An 18696-nucleotide genomic window follows, 5' to 3' on the forward strand; every position below is an offset into this window, starting at 1 on the left:
ACATCATGGTGCTTTGGGTAGATGGTGGTGGCGAACGCCACCACCAACAGGACACCGGAAAAGGAAACAGAAGAGAGAGTAGGGGTTAGTACAGATTTTGAATGAATAGTTATTATAATGAATTAGATATACAGAGTATCAGGATTAAATTACAGTGAAGTTATGAGATGGCCATGTTAAAATTATGTGTTTTCAGTAGTTTTTTAAAGTGCTCCACTGTATTAGCCTGGCGAATTCCTACTGGCAGGCTATTCCAGATTTTAGGTGCATAACAGCAGAAGGCCGCCTCACCACTTCTTTTAAGTTTTGCTCTTGGAATTCTAAGGAGACACTCAGTTGAGGATCTGAGGTTACGATTTGGAATATAAGGTGTCAGACATTCCGATATATAAGATGGAGCGAGATTATTTAAGGCTTTATAAACCATAAGCAGAATTTTAAAGTCAATTCTGAATGACACAGGTAACCAGTGTAGTGACATCAAAACTGGAGAAATGTGTTCGGATTTTCTTTTCCTGGTAAGGATTCTAGCAGCTGCATTCTGCACTAGTTACACATTGGCGGTGGCTGAAGTGGCCTCCCACTTTTAATGGTGTAGAAGAAAAAGAGAGCCACATTAGACAATTTAGGGAATTTCATTATTTTACATCAATGGATTCAAGGTTTTATTAATGGTCTTTAATAAATGAGTGCTTTGAGTAGTGAACAACTCTCTGCCTGTATAAAAAAGGGAAACAATGAACCTTTATAAATAAAGGATTAATTAACAAAAACATCAAATAAGACCAAAACTCTAAACAAAGCATAATAAAAAAGGCAAACAGGATTCACCTAAAAGACAAATTCACAGCAAACTAGTCCTAATACACAGTCCAGAAATCAGACTCCTTAGAAAGGAGAAAGAAAGTTAAAGAAACAAGTACATTTCAACAGAACACAAGATTTACATTTATCCACAATATATGAATGATTCCCAGAGGAATTTTATACCCAGATGGAGGGTTCAAGAGTTGGGATATCAGGGTGGACCCGCCTCCTGGGGCCCAACCTACAAAAAACAAGGAACATAAGCACAAATGAAGGGATAGAACATAACACACATCACAATAAATACACGGAAATATGAAACAATATAAGAATTCATCACTTAAAACCCAGAAAAGATTTTAGCTTACTAACACAGGAAATACCCAAAAATATCCTAAAAAATCATTATTCATCATGTTTTTAACAATTAATTTACCTACTCTTTAGATATATACTGCTCGAAATAATTGAAGGAACCAAGTCATTCAAGCTTCAGAAAAATCAGTCTGTCCAATTAGGAAGCATAAGTGATTGTGAATCAACTTCACCTGCTTTGGTGCAAATGAAGTGACAACAGGTTAACAGGACAGGCCACAGCAATATAACTGCCCAAAATAAGAAGGGCTTTGCAAATGGTGGCCACAGACAATTGCTTTCTCTTTATCCTTCCTGACTGATTTTCATCTACAGTTTTGCATTTTGCTAGTGTCCTTGTCACTACTAGTAACATGAGGCTGTACCTGTAGCCGATTCAGGTGGACTACTACCAGAGCCCTACATAATGACCTCCAGCTGGCTACTGGTGTGCATGTTTATCCAAACCGTCAGAAACAGACTCCATGAGGGTGGCAAGAATGCCCGACATCCTGTAGTCAGACCTGTGCTCACAGCCCATCACCATGCAGCTCGATTGGCATTCACCATAGAATACCACAATTAGTAGCTCTGCCATCGGTGCACAAGATGAGAGCAGGTTAACACTGAGCACATGTGACAGATGTGAAAGAGGCTGGAGATGCCGTGGTGAATTTAGCCTGCAACATTATCCACATGACTAGCTTTGCGGTTGGTCAGTGATGGTCATGGGAGGCATATCCTTAGAGAATCGCACAGACTTGCTAGGCTATGGACTGCTGTTAAATACCGGAATAAAACTCTCAGAGCTACTGTCAGACCTTACATTGTTGCCATGGGCCCTGGGATTCTCCTGGTGCAGGACAATGCTCGGCCTCATGTGGCCAAAGTGTATAGGCAGTTAGTGGATTATAAAGGCTTTGATGCCATTGACTGTCCCGTATGTTCCCCAGACCTGAATCCAATTAAGAACCTCTAGGACGTTACGTATCAGTGCATCCAACACTGCAAAGTAGCACCATAGCTCACTGCTGCCCTGATCCAGGTCTGGAAGGAGATTCCCCAGGACACCATCCACTGTCTCATCAGGAGCAGGCGAAGTCATTGTCAGGAGTACAAAAAGGCACATGCAGGCCACACACGTGACTGAGTCACATTATTAGTTGCTGTGATGAAAGTCAAAGAAGTTGGATCAGCCTGTAATTTCAATTTTTGACTTTGATTTTCAGTCCTCAATGTGGTTGTGATTTTGGTTTCTACTGACTGTTGTTACATTCTCCCCGTGTCTCTGTGGGTTTCCTCCGTGTACTCCGGTTTCCTCCCACAGTCCAAAGACATGCAGGTTAGGTACATTGGCGATCCTAAATTGTCCCTGGTGTGTGCTTGGTGTGTGCTTGGTGTATGTGTGGGTGCGTGCCCTGCGATGGGCTGGCACCCTGCCTGGGGTTTGTTTCCTGCCTTGTGCCCTGTGCTGGCTGGGATTGGCTCCAGCAGACCCCCGTGACTCTGTAGTTAGGATATAGTGGGTTGGATAATGGATGGATGGATGGATGACTGTTGTTACATCACTTTGTTCTCCAGTATTACTCAGGAAAGATTTTTCTCTCAAATATTTCGTTCATTAAGATCCAATGTGTGATTTAAGCATTCCCTTAATTTTGTTGGGCAATGAACAATCTTGGTAATTTAAAAAACATAAAATTCTGATTACAATTTAGGGGAGAAAATTTTCTTTAATCACCTCACTGGATAATGACACTTCTATGATACATTTTGGTAAATATCAAGCCTTATATAAACCATACACTAATTCCTGTGATATCACAATTTTATTTTTGTTCTCGTTGGATTTAAACAAATGTCCAACCTAATAACAACAACAATAACATTTATTTATAAAAACCTTTAAACTGGGAGAAACTTGAGTAGTTCATTTAATTTAGAATAAAAATAAACCCTTAAACACTGGAAGGAAAATGCCTTAAAATATACCTCAATAAGAACACACAAACCAAGCTAAATGAAGAATTGCAAAATCTTAAACTCTAAGCATGGAAACAACACTTAGAGCACTTAAAATGACATGAACAACGCAAGAAGTTCGAAACACAGTGAACTTTGAGTGTCAAAGGCTAAAATTCAATTTATGTAATCAGAGGGTGTTCTTTTTATTTCTAAAGTTTCACATACTATATAATTACGCAGTAGTTACAGCAGGTTATGGCAAGCTAGCAGTTCATGAGTTGTAGGGACCAAAGCATCGACTGTTTTACCAAATGAATAAAATAGGTGGACCCTAATCCAGGTTTTACATAAAAATAGGCAAAGTAACAAATATAAAAAAGGTCTGGGGGTGCTATGATCAGAACATTTATTTTGCATTATCTACTTGTATTCCTTGACTTCTACAGCTGTACAGTTTTATTTTTTTTTTTGTTTTGATTTGATATACTTTATTAATCCCTGATGGGAAATGGTCTTTTCACATGACCTTTAGGTGTCAGAGCACAGGGCCAGCCATTGTACACCACCTGTGGAGCAATTTTCACTTCATGGGCCCAACAGAGTAGGATCCCTCCTGGCAGTGTTGGGACTGAACCAGCATCCTTCCAGATACCAGAGCAGATCCTCTATTAATCTTGGACTTGCTGACTCTTTGGTGCCAAGTTTTTTTTTAAGTTAAAGACTGCATTCAGAGAGTTAGTTTATGTGTTTCTTTATTGTTCCTTCATCAAATGAATATGATCTTGGAGCATCTTTGTACAGCTGCAGAAATTCTAAAGTGACCAAAAACCTTAAACTCACTCATTTCTTTCGGTAAACATAGACAGGAAAACTTTGCAAAAGTAAAATCTTACTTTTGCTCAGAGCTATTGCTTGCATACTGTATATCCTGAAAGTTATAGAAAGCCTCCACGAATCAGCGCTCCGGCAGAGAGTGGGGTGTTTCCATTCAATGGCATGCTCCTCCCCATCAAAGCAGAAATCACACCCTACATTAACTCTACTTTCGCGCCACTTTTGCACACTGGCATTTGGCGCTTCTTAAGGTAAGCAGCTGTTTTCTTTTTTCCTTGCCACGATTCTTATCTGAAATTCAGAGACTGTTTTTTAAATATACCCGGCCAGAAGAACATTCAACATGAACATTAGGAAAGTGAAAGTGTACATAAATAGTAAGATGAAAAGTTAAAAAACGTAGAAGAATAAAGAAAGGAAAGGAGTGTCAACCAGATTCAATAAGTAACCTAGAGCTGATAACAGAGGGTTATGTGCTAAATCATTCATCCAGTCTTATATAGTGACTTTCATCATCTAATAACACTTCATCTAAGCTGTCATGCACACTTAGTACTGCTTATGTTTGTTGGCTGGGTCTCTCCCTTATGTGATGAGAGGCTAAGAGCAGTGGAGTCTGTGGTGCTTTAAGCTAGACATCAAAATATACTGTACATCGTATGAGGGTTGTTATATAAGAATCAAATAGGGGGAATATGAATCTGAAGAAGAGCAGAAGTTGCTTCTTTGAAGAATTTCTTTTATCTTGCCTTATGCTTTATGATTTAAAAAAATATCAATTTAAATATGTCAATTTAGACTATTAAAAAGTTGTAGACTCTGGGTAATTAGAAAAAATCTTTGAAAGTTCCTTACATGCTTCTCAGTATTTTGGAGAGCAGGCTTTTTCAAATTAATTTTCATAACACCCACGTAGACAAGTGGCCATGGGCACTGAGGCAGGGCTGCCTTTTGGAGGCAGGAAACGAGTACATAAAATAGGATAGCCCTGCTTTTACTTTGAAATCTAGAGAAATTAATGATAATTGATACAGTAATAATAAAACAACTATAAGATAAATAAGAAAGTGAATATAGTAAATGTGGTTTATTTAGACTATAAATCCACAAATAAGACAAACAATAATTAGGGCAACACTGTTTAGTACTGCTGCGGTGGGTTGGCACCCTACCCGGGATTGGTTCCTGCCTTTTGCCCTGTGTTGGCTGGGATTGGCTCCAGCAGACCCCCGTGACACTGTGTTCAGATTCAGCGGGTTGGAAAATGGATGGATGGATGGATGGATGGATGGATGGATGGATGGATGGATGTTTAGTACTGTAGCTTCATATCATCTGGAATCTGCATTTGATTTCTGGTCCAGTCATAGTCAGTATGGAAATTTTAAGTTTTTTTATGTGTCTAAGTATATTTTTTACTTATTGACAATTTGATTTCACTTTGATTTCACTATCTATCTATCTATCTATCTATCTATCTATCTATCTATCTATCTATCTATCTATCTATCTATCTATCTATCTATCTATTATATAGTGCCTTTCATATCTATCTATCTATCTATCTATCTATCTATCTATCTATCTATCTATCTATCTATCTATCTATCTATCTATCTTTCTATCTATCTATCTATCTATCTATCTATTATATAGTGCCTTTCATATCTATCTATCTATCTATCTATCTATCTTTATATAGTGCCTTTCATATCTATCTATCTATCTATCTATCTATCTATCTATCTATCTATCTATCTATCTATCTATCTATCTATCTATCTATATAGTGCTCTATCTATCTATCTATCTATCTATCTATCTATCTATCTATCTATCTATCTATCTATCTATCTATCTATCTATCTATCTATCTATCTATCTATCTATTATATAGTGCTCTATCTATCTATCTATCTATCTATCTATCTATCTATCTATCTATCTATCTATCTATCTATCTATCTATCTATCTATCTTATCTATCTATCTATCTATCATATAGTGCTTTTCACTTCACTTTCACTTCTATCTATTTAAGTGCCTTTTCATCATTCCTGCTATTGTTATCTACCATAGTATGACTGAACTTGCTCTTTGATGGACTGGCATGTCTTGAAGATTTGTTTCTTTCCTGGTGTTACTGGGATAGGTTCCTGTTTTTAAAATGGGCTATGATTTACTCTGTTTTAATGTTTCCCTTACCTGTCTACTTCTCTCTTTGTTTTAGTGTTCTGCCCATTTGGAACCTGCACTATGCCTAAGTCTTTGAAAAATCTTACCAATGTCCCTACCAAGCTGAAACGTAACACAAAGCCAATAAATTATAACGACTACATCATGTATCATGGAACCACCAAGAGAAAAGCTCAAAAAATCAAAAAGCAAGGCTTCAAGCGCTCCAAAACTGGCATGTTAGGCCCAGGGGTCTATGTTAGCCGAGACATACGGAAGGCTAGCAGATATCCAACACGTGCCAAACCGGAGAACCGAGTTGTCCTCGAGCTCCTTGTCAATGTGGGAAAGGTCAAGGTGATTAACAAGCAGGGGCACCCAATGCAGAAGAATTGGCACAAGCATGGGTATGACACAGCCTGGGTGCCACCTAAATGTGGAATGGTAAAAAGTGGTCTGCAGGAAGACTGCATCTGGGACCCCAAAAAAATCGAGGTTCTGGATATTTTAGAGTCCGATGAGTTAAGTGGAGTTATTTTGATGAGGAAGATGATGAAGATGATGATTATGAGGAGGAGGATGACAAAGAATGGTGTGAGGAATGAAGATGAAGACTACTAAAGGTGTGCTTGTAAAATATAAAAAATAAAGTTTCTGTCAGCAGTAAATTTGTGTTTGTTTTATTCCTACATGGCTGAGTCAGAAATCTGAAGTTCATACAGGAAGCCACAATAATAAATAAACACGTCTTAGGAAGTTGACGGTGTGGGGGGTAGGAATCTGGTGGAGTGGGGGAGGACATTTGATTTAATTTCATATAATTAAATACTGCTTCACTAAAAATCTTTGTTCGGAAAACACCCCAGTACTCAGATGATCCTAGGAAATGAAAGACATACCACTGTTATCTTTTTTGTTGAAAGTAGAGTAAATTATTATGCAGGCAGAGAGGGGTTCCCAAACTTTTTCATATGACTGTATTTTTATACATTTGTACCCAGTTTGTCCAATTTAAATCATAGTAGATGGAGACTACCATAGAGGAGCATGCCAAGACATGAAACAACTCTGTAGGTTGCACCAGTCATCATTTAACATACTCACCCATCTTCACTTGCACTGGGTTAATTTGAAATTGTCAGCTAACATAACTGCCACAACATTTTGTTGTGGGAGACCAACCAGAGTACCTGGAGAAAAATCCAAATGACCGAAAACTCCACCCCAGTCCCCTGGTTTGCAATTCACAGTACCTCGTGTCTGTACACAAACTGTATATAAATGTCACATACCATAACATGATCAAATCTAATTAATTCAAATAAATTCAGCTTAATTTATTTTTGTATAGTGCTCAGTGTAGGCATAGAGCACAAGTTGACAGTTAGATATACAAATACACACTTTAGAAACTTTTCATTTTAATTTAATTTCATTTAATATACATTTAATCCTGCTCAGGGTTATGTGAGGCTGGTGTCTAACCTGTCAGCACTACACAAAAGGGCAGAAACCAAATGTGGGCAGTGCAGTAGGGCATTGTAAGGCACAGCCCCATACACTCACATACCTGTTAAAAAAGATAACATGCACCTCTTTAGCATGTGGAAAACGAACAGAACACCGGGACAAACATCACACGTGGGAACAGCATGCAGCCATCACACAAATACTGACATGGTGTTAAGTCAATCTCAGGTCTCTAGACTTATGACATAGTATCACTAACCACTGTATCACCCTTCTGTACTGTATAAATGTATAAGCAAATATAACATTCTCAAATTCACTTCATCTAGTTTTTGAGTTTAAGGGATCAGGCCTTTTCCCTAAAATACCGATGACCAGGAAGTAAGTAGCCCAGGACACTTCATCAGTCCAATACTGGTAAAATAATATGCAGAAGTAGATTAAATAAAATATAAACCACCATACAATATATCATAAAGCAAAATTTTACATTAAATCATGTTGAATACAATTTTTTTTATTAAAACAAGATTAAAAAAAAGAACCTTAAATAAAACAGAAAACATGCAATAATATACTCAACATCACAGAGCATTTAGCATTTAATAACATTCAATAAAACTCAAATCCCCAATACAATCATCAATCATCATCATCATCATCCTTAAGACCACATTATCCCATTTAGGGCCACTGGGGGCCATAGCTTTTCCTGGGCAACACCAGGTCAATGGCAGGAAGCCCCTTTGGACAGGGCATCAGTCCACCTCAAGGACAACTTGCACTTGCACTGGGGTTAATTTGAAATCGCCAATCAGCCTAATCTGCTTTGGGAAGAAAAACCAAAGAAAAAACCCACAGAGACACAGAGACCATGCAGATTCCACACAGACAACAACTGAATGCAGGATTTCAGCACTGGACACTGGATCTGTGGGAGTAGTGTTTTCTCAATTTCCTGCCTTATCCCTAAAAATGTGCTTTTTAGGTTAAATAGGAAACTGGCACCATGTGAATGAGTCTGTGCCCTTTGACAGACTGGTAACTTAGTCCAGGGGCTATTTCTTACCTCATATTCAGCACTTCTGAGTTAAGCTTCGCCTCCAACAGACCAAGAATTGGACAAAGCAAACATAGAAAATGGATGGATTGATGGCATCAATATCTAGATCTTACACTTTGTTCTTCCACACAGTTTTTGTTTCCTCCTTGAGGCTAAGTATATTATTAAATTATTAATTTCAAACATGTTCTGTAGATGCTCTTGTCTGTTCAAGGTTCAGGATCAGTGGATTGTAAGGAACACAATGACCTGTATTCTGTCCTTGCCTAATAGTGTGCCTGTAAGTTTATTTAGCAACTGAGTGAGAGCCTGAGTCTATACACAAGTGTGCCCTATCAGTTAGAACATCTTGAAGTCAATTTTGACTCAGTTTGGTGTTTGAAATCAGTAATTTGTTCAGGATGAACCTTTGTGACTACATTTTCCATTATCGAACAGTTACAGAAATGTAAACATCTCATATTTGTACACTTCTAAAAAATATTACTCTCCCATTTCTTTCTGGTCAGTTTGAACCCACCATATACTTTAGTTGGTTTTGCCATCCATTTAGGGAACTTTGTTTACAACCCACAGAAACATCCTAAATGTCATCTTTCCATCTCAGAAATGTGGAGGCTTTTAGCAAAGCTCTTCTTCTTCCTCTTCTTCTTTTCCTGCCTTTCATTATTATTTCTGATATTCTATCTTTTGTGTTATCTAGCACAGTATGACTGAAACCTGCTCTTTGATGGATTGTCATGCCATGCAGCTTTGCTTCTTTCCTGCCATCGGTTCCTCTTTTTAAACTGGTTGTGATTTATTCTGAGTTAATGTTTCCCCTACCTGTTTCTTCTCTTTCTTTGTTTTAGTGTTCTGCCTATTTGGAACCTGCATCATGCCTAGCTACAGTATTTGAAAAATCTCACCTATGTCCCCCCCAAAATAAGCACATAAAATCAAAAAGGAAGGCTTTAAATGCTCCCATACTGACATGTTAGGCTCAGGGGCCTATGTTAGCTGGGACATCTGGAAAGCTAGCAGGTATCCAATACGTGCCAGACCAGAAAACGCAAGCTGTCCTTAGGTTTGATGTCACAGGGGGAAAGGTGAAGGTGATTGACAAAGCAGGGCCATCCAATGCAGAAAAATTGGCACAAGTATGGGGACGACATAACCTGGGGTTCTGCCCAACTGTGGAATAGCACGCAGTGGCCTGCAGGAAGACTGTGTCTGGGATCCCAAACAAAACACGGTTCTTTCTATTATGGATTCCAATTTGAGTGGCATCTCTGATAAAGAAGATGAAAACTACTGAAAGTCTGCTAGTGTATTTAAAAAATAAAGAATTACATATCATTAGTAATGAGGGTGTTTGCTTTCTTATTTTACAGTGAGTCAGACCTCTGAGGTTTACACAGGAAGCCATTATAATAAACACATTAAAGGAAGTTGGGGGATTGGGGTTTGAGCAGAGAGGAATGTAGCTGCTCAAAGGGAGGTAACATCTCTGACTTCCTTCCGACTCCACTGATGTTCTCTTTGTGACTCACTTTTCCACTTCCTGCATTACTTCAAAAAGAACATTTTTAATCGCATTTGTTGTTTGTTCTTAATTGATGCTTCTCAAACGGAAGTGACAACTATCTGTAATTCACATGAACCTTACAATATAAAACAAATCGCACACCAAATGCAACTACAATATACAGTACACATATATAAAATATGCCAGGAGAACTTGTTACAGGGGACATAGCAGCTGAGATTCAAACCAGGCCTCAGTGGTGGAGTGATGGCTTATTGTGCAGTCTTGTTATTATTATTATTACTAACTTTATCATTCATTAACTATTGAGTCCATATGCTCCCTTAATCACTTTTTCAATTCTCGCTTAATAATGGAATTTATTAATGATTTTACTAGTTTCTGTTCAACTCTCCGGTTTAAAGTCAATATTTCTACCGTTGCTCTAACTATTTTAGATATCAGTCCATCTATCAGCCTTCCATGGACTTAAAATCTCTGTCTGTTACAAGCAAACGGACTCACACAGTCACCTTCTCTATAGCTCCTTCTATCCCTGGCATGCTAAAAACTCTAACCTGTTTCACTGTTCTTTAGACTCTACCGCCTCTGTAGTGATGGCGTTCTCTTCTGTAATGAAACACTCAGAATGAGGAGCTCCTTCATTGATAACAGGATACCTTCCTCATATTTTAGACATGGCCCACAATCAAGGCAGGTGCAGATCTCTTAACATACACTGTAAGAGGAGCTCCAATGATGAAACCAGCTTGCCTCTTGTCCTCTCATTCCATCCTATCACTTTCTCTGACCCACAGGTCATCCAACAAAAGTTCCTTATTTTGCAAAGTAATCCTTCCACAGGAGCATTTTTTCCTAACCCTTCCTTGATCTTCTTCTGTCAACCACCCAACCTCCACAAACTTCTTGTCCACAGCTCACTTAAGAGAGGACAGACACATTCCTCACCTGGCACTTTGAGCTATAATACACTCACCAGCAAATATGCCACTAACAATACCCCTTGTATCTGGTCCCTCTGAAAAATTCAATATTAATCAACAGCCCTGTTGCCAGTCTAAAAACTTATTTACTGCATTTCTTGTAGGACAAACCCAGCCATCTGCATATGTGAAACAAGGAGGCAGCTAGCAGAATGGTTCATGGAGTACAGGTGGGCTGTTAAAAATTAAAGACTTTACAAGCCTACTGTAGAACATGGCCCTTGATCATGGCCACACTGATATCTCTGTTTGTGTTCTTTCACTGGACCTTAAAGACACTTTTCCTAGAAAAGGAGAGGAAGCTCAGCTCATTCGCAGCCTGTGATCATGTATTTTTCCATGTGTTAATGACTGACTTTTTATTCTCTCCCTTTATCATCTCTAATCACAGCTTTTTACACCCAAATTCACTATTTCGTCTTTATCTGTCCTGGCTTTGTTGCCTACTTCTCCACCTATATTTGTTACCTGCTTCTTCCTGTTCAGTTCCAAATGTGATGAAGGCTTTACCACCAAAATGTGTCTTTACCTTCTTTCCTTTTCATTGTGGGCATAATCTTTAACCTTTCCATTTCCATGACTAACTACCACAAACATTCAGAATTATTATTTATTAGTACTTATTACGGCATAGTGGATAGTGCTGCTGCATCACAGATCCACTGTCCTGCATTCAAATCCTGCCTGTGGAAGTTGTATATTTTCCTTGTGTTTTTGCATGTTTTTTACCAGATAATCCAGTTGTCTCTCTCAGTCATAGTGATGTGCAGGCAAGGTTAATTAGTTATTGTATATTTATCCCACCGTGGGTGTGTTCATAAGTGGGTCCTATAATGGACCAGTACCTGTTAGAACATTTGAACAATCTAGATGAGAACAGGCCATTCACCCCAACAAAGCTCACCAGTCCTATCCACTTAATTCTTCCAAAATAAAATCAAGCCAAGTTTTGAAAATCCCTAATGTCTTACTGTCTACCACACTACTTGGTAGCTTATTCCATGTGTTTGTGATTCTCTATATAAAGAAAAACATCCTAATGTTTGTGTGAAATTTACCCTGAATAAGTTTCCAACTGTGTCCCCATGTTTTTGATGAACTCATTTTAAAGTAACAGTCTCGATCCTCTGTACTAATTTCCTTCATATTTTTAAACACTTCCATCGTGCCTTCCCTTAATATCCTTTTGCTTAAACTGAAAGGCTCAGGTCTTTTAATCTTTCCTTATAATTCAATCCCCTGTAGCCCTGGAATAAGCCTAGTCGCTCTTCTCTGGAACTTTTCTAGTGCTACTATGTCCTTTTTTGTAGTCTGGAGACCAAAACTGCACACAGAACTCCAGATGAGGCCTCACCAGTTCGTTATAAAGCTTGAGCAGAACTTCACTTGTACTCTACACATAGCGGTATATAATCTAACATTCTGCTAGCCTTATCAATAGCTTCTGAACACTGTCTGGTAGTTGATAGTGACAAGTCAACTACTACTCCTAAATTCTTCTCGTAAGGTGTCCTTTCCATTTTCAAACCTGTGTATACACATTGTGAATTCCAGTATGCTGTCCAGTTCCCTCTCTAATGATTCAATGGATTCTAGATTATCTGTCAATCCACCTAGCCCAGGGGTAGGCAACGTCGGTCCTGGTGAGCCGCAGTGGCTACAGGTTTTCATTCAACCCAATTGCTTAATTAGAAACCAATCATTGCCAATCTCAGACCTTATTTAATTTTATGGCTTGTTAGTCTGTGCAATGTAAGGCTCTTATATCGTAGATTTTTTTCCTTTCCAAGGATATCATCCAAATGATTTGAAGCCTAAAACAGATCATTTTCAGTCTGTCACATTTTTCTATTAAGTGTTTTATTAAATCAAACAGTGCATGATGAACACACACAGATGTAATTGGAAAAAAGCTAGCTGGAGAACTGCTGGCTGCTTTGTCTTTTACATCTTATTGCTAATAAGGAGCAATTAAAACACTGAATGCAGCAGTTTAAGATTGAAATAAGCAATTAAGGTTGGAGAACCTTAACAAGCGAGACCACTAAAATGAAGCATTAAAATGTCACTTAAGCAATATGTGCTTCATCAGCAATAATTGAGTTCTCATTAAGGAACTGGGTTGGAACAAAAACCTGCACATACTGCGGCTCACCAGGACCGACGTTGCCTACCCCTGACCTAGCCTGGTATCATCTGCAAACTTATTTGCAAACTGTTATGCAGGCATGTATGTGTGTGTGTACATATGATGGTGTAGGTCAATGTTGTAGCCTCACACCACTAGGGCCCTGAAGAAAAATTCCATTTTGTACATTCTCCCTATGCCTGTAGGTGTTTTCTGTGGTGCTTTCGTTACATTTCAGTGAGGGTTTCTTCCATGGCTCAGGCATTTACTTGGTTTATTTACTCTTTGTGCTCTTTTCAATTATTATTTTTTATAGTATGCTATAAATTCTGCTTTTTGGTTTATTATTTATTTAATATTTATTATTTATGTATTATTTTACAGTGTTATATGTTGTATTATGGGCGGCACGGTGGCGCAGTGGGTAGTGCTGCTGCCTCGCAGTTGGGAGACCTGGGGACCTGGGCTCGCTTCCAGGGTCCTCCCTGCGTGGAGTTTGCATGTTCTCCACGTGTCTGCGTGGGTTTCCTCTGGGTGCTCCGGTTTCCTCCCATAGTCCAAAGACATGCAGATTAGGTGGATTGGCGATTCTAAATTGGCCCTAGTGTGTGCTTGGTGTGTTTGTGTGTGTACTGCGGTGGGTTGGCACCCTGCCCGGGATTGGTTCCTGCCTTGTGCCCTGTGTTGGCTCCAGCAGACCCCCGTGACCCTGTGTTTGGATTCAGCGGGTTGGAAAATGGATGGATGTTGTATTATGTTAAGATTATATGTATTTACTTTCTTTATTCTTTAACTTGCCTGCTATATGTACAGCCTAAGAAGGCAGACCCTCTAATTATGCTGGGAAACTAGCCCTGGTAGTATTTAAGCAAAAGCTGGTGATGGATTAGTAGTTTTGTTCTTTGCATTTTCAGTATTGACGCTAATTTTTGATTTTGTACTTCTTTTTGGATTTTCTTACTCTCTATTCTGCTGTTTTCTGTCATTAATGGATATGTTTGCTTTTTTTTTTTACCTTTTTTAAACTGTTTAAACTCAACATTCAGCCACAACATTGAAACCACCTGCCTTATACTGTGTAAGCCCCCCATGTGCCACCAAAACAGCTGTGAAGTGTCAAGGCATAGAGTCCACAAGATATTCCTAAGGTGTCCTTTGGTATGTGGTATCAAGATATTAGCAGCCAATACTTTTAAGTCTTGTAACTTGTGAGGTGGGGCCTTCATGAATCAGACTTCTTTTTTCCAGCATATCCCATCAGAGGCTCAGTCAAATTGAGATCTGAGGAATTTGGAGGCCAAGTCAACACCTGGAACTCTTTGTCATGTTCCTCAACCCTTGTAGTGTGGCAGAGTGCATTAACTTGCTTAAAGAGTCCACTGCCATCATGCCATCTTCCCATAATGCTTTCTGCTACCACCTTCTTCCATTGCTGCATCATCTAGTTCTACCACTCACTGGTCCATTGTAGGTGCTTTCAGCAATGGACGGGGTCAGCATAGGCAGTCTCCGTTGGGATATACTGTGTCTTCTGACACCTTTCTCTCATGGTCAGCATTACATTTTTCTATTGGATTGGATCAGATGGGCCAGCCTACGCTTCCCACGTTCATCAGTAAGCCTTGGGTGTCCATGACCCTGTCTCTGATTCACTGGTTGCCCTTCCTTGGACCAATTTTGGTAGGTACTAACCACTGCATACTGTGGACACTCCACAAGACCTGTCGTTTTGGAGATGCCCTGACCCAGTCGTCTAGCCTTCACAATTTGGCCCTATTCAAAGTTGGTCAGGATCTTATGTTGCTCCAATTTTCCTGCTTCAAACACATCACCTTCAAGAACTGATTGTTCATTTGCTGCCTAATCTATTCCACTCCTTGACAGGTGCCACTGTAATGAGAAAACCATTGTTACTCACTTCACCTGTCAGTCATTTTAATGTTGTGGCTGATTACTTTATAAAGAAACACTGTTTTTTTTCCTTCAAACAAGAAGGCATTTCTGAACATTTGCTAGATGGGCCTATGGAGACAAGAAACCAGTTAAAGCTAGGCTGCCATGGGTGAGGCCTGTGAAGTTGGCTCAGACTGGTATAAAGAGGAGTTTTGTTTTTTTAATTTATTGAGTTATTTTTTTTGTGTGTCAGGGAATCACAGCAGATTAGGTTGGCTTGAGACATTGACATAGTTTCAGTGTGCCACTCAGGATTGATTATTTCCTTTAGGCATCTGTTTCACCAAATCCTTAAAAATGGATTATACAACAAACATCCCTGAATAATTCTACCTGATCTGGCACTAATATAAATGGAAAAAACCCAGTTATAAATCATGATGGCACAGCAAATTTAAAGCCAAAATAGTGCAATTTGAGCACCAGAATGACAGTATTTAGAATTCACCTTAGCTATAGGCAACTAAAAATCACCTAATGGAAAATTTTTCAAAAGTGTCTCATATTCATAGGGAGTCCTTCTGGCTTCAATGCACGTCTGCATATAGAATCCTATACAATGTTGTCCATATAAAGAGAGCAAAATTAGTGAGGACTGAGATCTGACTGCCATCTAGTGGAAATATGAAATGCTGCATGTTTTAGTAGAAGATAACAGTGAACTTTTTACAGAACTGCAAGTGAGGAGAGTGTTACAGTATTTTGTGCCGGGCTTTCCTTAGATAGAACACTTTTCTGAGTGTTTTACATGTTCTCCACTCAACTTATTGGTCCCCTTCCTTTGCCAAGCTGCATTCTTTCCTTGTTTCTCAGACTCCAAATTGGTCATTGTGTTTTTATATTTTCTGCACAACTGCTGTGATGTCTGTTTGCCTAGAAAACATTTTCTATTAGAAAATGGAGTAAATGACAATTAGAGCAGAGTAACAAACTGACAAGATAAGGGAAACAAAGAGTAAATGTTGCATGCAAATCTTATCGATAAACAGAAGCTTATACACAGATATGGTCAAAAAGATGCTGTTAAAAACTGGGAGACCTGTTTTGTCAAGTTAGAACCTATTTTGTTCTTTATATAATTTTTGTCAGACATATTTTTATGAGATATTAAAATTTTGAATTAATTCTGAATTTTTAAGCTTCATGTTCAAGTGTTGTAGTTGTATTCCCATTTTTTACAATTTAATTTTTTTTCAGTGTCAACCCCCCAATTTCAAAATAAGACTAGCTGTGCTACCTGTCTAAGACGGATTGAAATCTTAGTGATCAAAGTAGACCTCAATGTTAATGTTTACAGTGCACCATGTAATGCATATGTCTTTGTTGTGTGACACTTGGGATGGGATCCATTTTAATAACATGTTAATGTTGTGAGGTGCTATCTATTGAAAAGACAAATGCAATTAATTTTATTACCAAAAATGTTTGTGATGCACCATCCTTTTGAAGGACAGAGACATAGCACTCCGAAAGACACACAGACAGACACAAAAACATTCATCCTTTCATCTAGATGGATAATGGGTTGCTGAGAGTTGTTATCTGGTTGCTAAGAACTGCCTTCAAAGAAGCACCATGACTCAAAACACGCAGTTTCGCTTATCGATTCCAGCTCAGCACCAGTAGACCTTTGTCCACACTTTTGGATTTGACCTGTGAAAAAGTGCAGTTAAGTGATTTAAGTTCTCACATTCTGGTTTATGATTTATAGCTTTCTCTGTCTTAGCGTTTTGGCTCCTGTTGAATAATGTTGTGGCAGTAAACAACACCTAGTAATTTGTGTCCAAACACGGCAATGGTGTAGCCTTGTGATTTTCACATCAAATCTCATTTTCTTGAAAAGCCTTTTTGTATTTAGTTTTTGTTAATATACATGAGCAGCTCCTTTTCTGTTTCTCTCTCAGTGTTTTAATCAGCAGACTACTTGAAGGGGGCAGTTAAAGATGACAATTCACTCTGAGAAGCAGGACATTTGCAAATTAGAAATTTGTCAGGAACTTCAGTGAGTGCAACTGGTCAACTTTGCAGACGTTTCAAGCTGTACACTGCCTGAGGTGTGTTCTTTAAAAAAAGAAAGTAGTATAGAAATGATATTGTCAAATGATATGCGATTTCGGAGGGAAAGCCACAGCTGTCTAAAACCACCTACCCTCTATGTCATTACAAGGACACTTCGATGGGACACATGACTTGTTATTATTTAGACTCTTCTCAAACAAAACTTTTTGTATATGTTCTTGTTTTTTACATAGCAACGTACACTGTTCTGTGAATATTGGTTTATTAAGTATTTAGGGCACACTTGCTGCTTCTTCAGTCAATGAATGTGAATTAGGGTGTCCTGCAGTGGCCTGGAGTCTGTCCAGCTTCAATCCTGCCTTGACTTTAATACAATTGGAGAAGGCTTAATCTCTACTGTCCTTCATAATAGGAAAGCAAGTAGATAATAAATAATAATAATTAAAAAATTTTTTTATTATTTCTTGAGAAAATATTTCTTTTGTTTTTTTTGTAGAATCTATGCTACAACCCCTATGTGCTAAATAGAATGACACAGGCAGAGTGACACGCAACAGCGAGAAAGCATCCTTAGACATAAAGTGTGGCGGGAAACACAGCATGGGAGGTGCCAAACATAAGAACATAAACAATGGATAGAAGTAATTTTTAAAGAAATAAAATGTGGAAAAAATTGCAAATACATTTAGCCTGCAGGAGATCCTGATGTTTCTGGTATTGTATTCACAGATTTAAAAAGTGTGTCCTAAATTAGCCAACACAAAGTGTAGCTTCTCAGTGGACCTCAAATGATCTTGAAACAATAGAAAGTGTCACGCATGCACATCTGAGAAACAAGACTCATCCCAGGTATGTAATTCCTCACCGGGGCGAGAGGGGAGCTGCCGCTAACAAGGTTGTCTCTGAAGTCTTCTTCTTTAGCCCAGAGAAGACGTCTCTTCGGGGCAACTGACTATGCTCCTTCTGGCAGGATCGGTATAAAAGGGAGATGCCCTGAATGTCTGAGTCTCATTTGGACCCAAACCTCTGAGAAGGATGGAGCTCTCCAAACCTTTTGAAAGCATTTATAGCTACAGCCATTGAGGCAATTTCCATTTATTTAAGCATTGAGCACCTGTTTACTTTGTTTGCATGCAGAATAGAGGGGCGACCTGGTTGGCACCCCAACGCTTCGTAAGAGCTACGAGTCTGTTCGAACTGTTCACAAAAGACTTAATTGAAATAATTTAAATAATCAACCTCAAGTGTAATAATAAGTCAGAAATCTCCCAACAATTCAATACAAAATTATAAAATGACTAGACAAAAAGCCCGTTTCGACAACGTAAGATGAAACAGGCACGAGTTTGTGTCAGTAGTGTATGAAGAACAAATGATTAGTAAGAAATAAATAAGAAAGTGATGTAAGTAATGATAA

At 38.6% G+C, this 18696-nt stretch overlaps 1 long non-coding RNA gene across 2 annotated transcripts in view; it reads right to left on the minus strand.

The window, feature by feature from the left end:
• Nucleotides 1-627: 627 nt before the first annotated feature.
• The window catches only part of LOC127527784 (uncharacterized), a 39293-nt gene continuing 21224 nt past the window's right edge, over nucleotides 628-18696 (minus strand). Inside the window, exons 1-3 of one of the 2 annotated variants that reach the window (XR_007934906.1) lie at nucleotides 991-1137; nucleotides 832-887; nucleotides 628-717 (exon numbers count right to left, since the gene is read on the minus strand). This is a non-coding gene — a long non-coding RNA (uncharacterized LOC127527784). Of the gene's footprint in view, nucleotides 888-990; nucleotides 1138-18696 lie in introns of those variants that run through there. The other variant, XR_007934905.1, reaches the window with a different exon arrangement.

Source organism: Erpetoichthys calabaricus, chromosome 5, assembly GCF_900747795.2.
Source record: "Erpetoichthys calabaricus chromosome 5, fErpCal1.3, whole genome shotgun sequence".
NCBI lineage: Eukaryota > Metazoa > Chordata > Cladistia > Polypteriformes > Polypteridae > Erpetoichthys > Erpetoichthys calabaricus.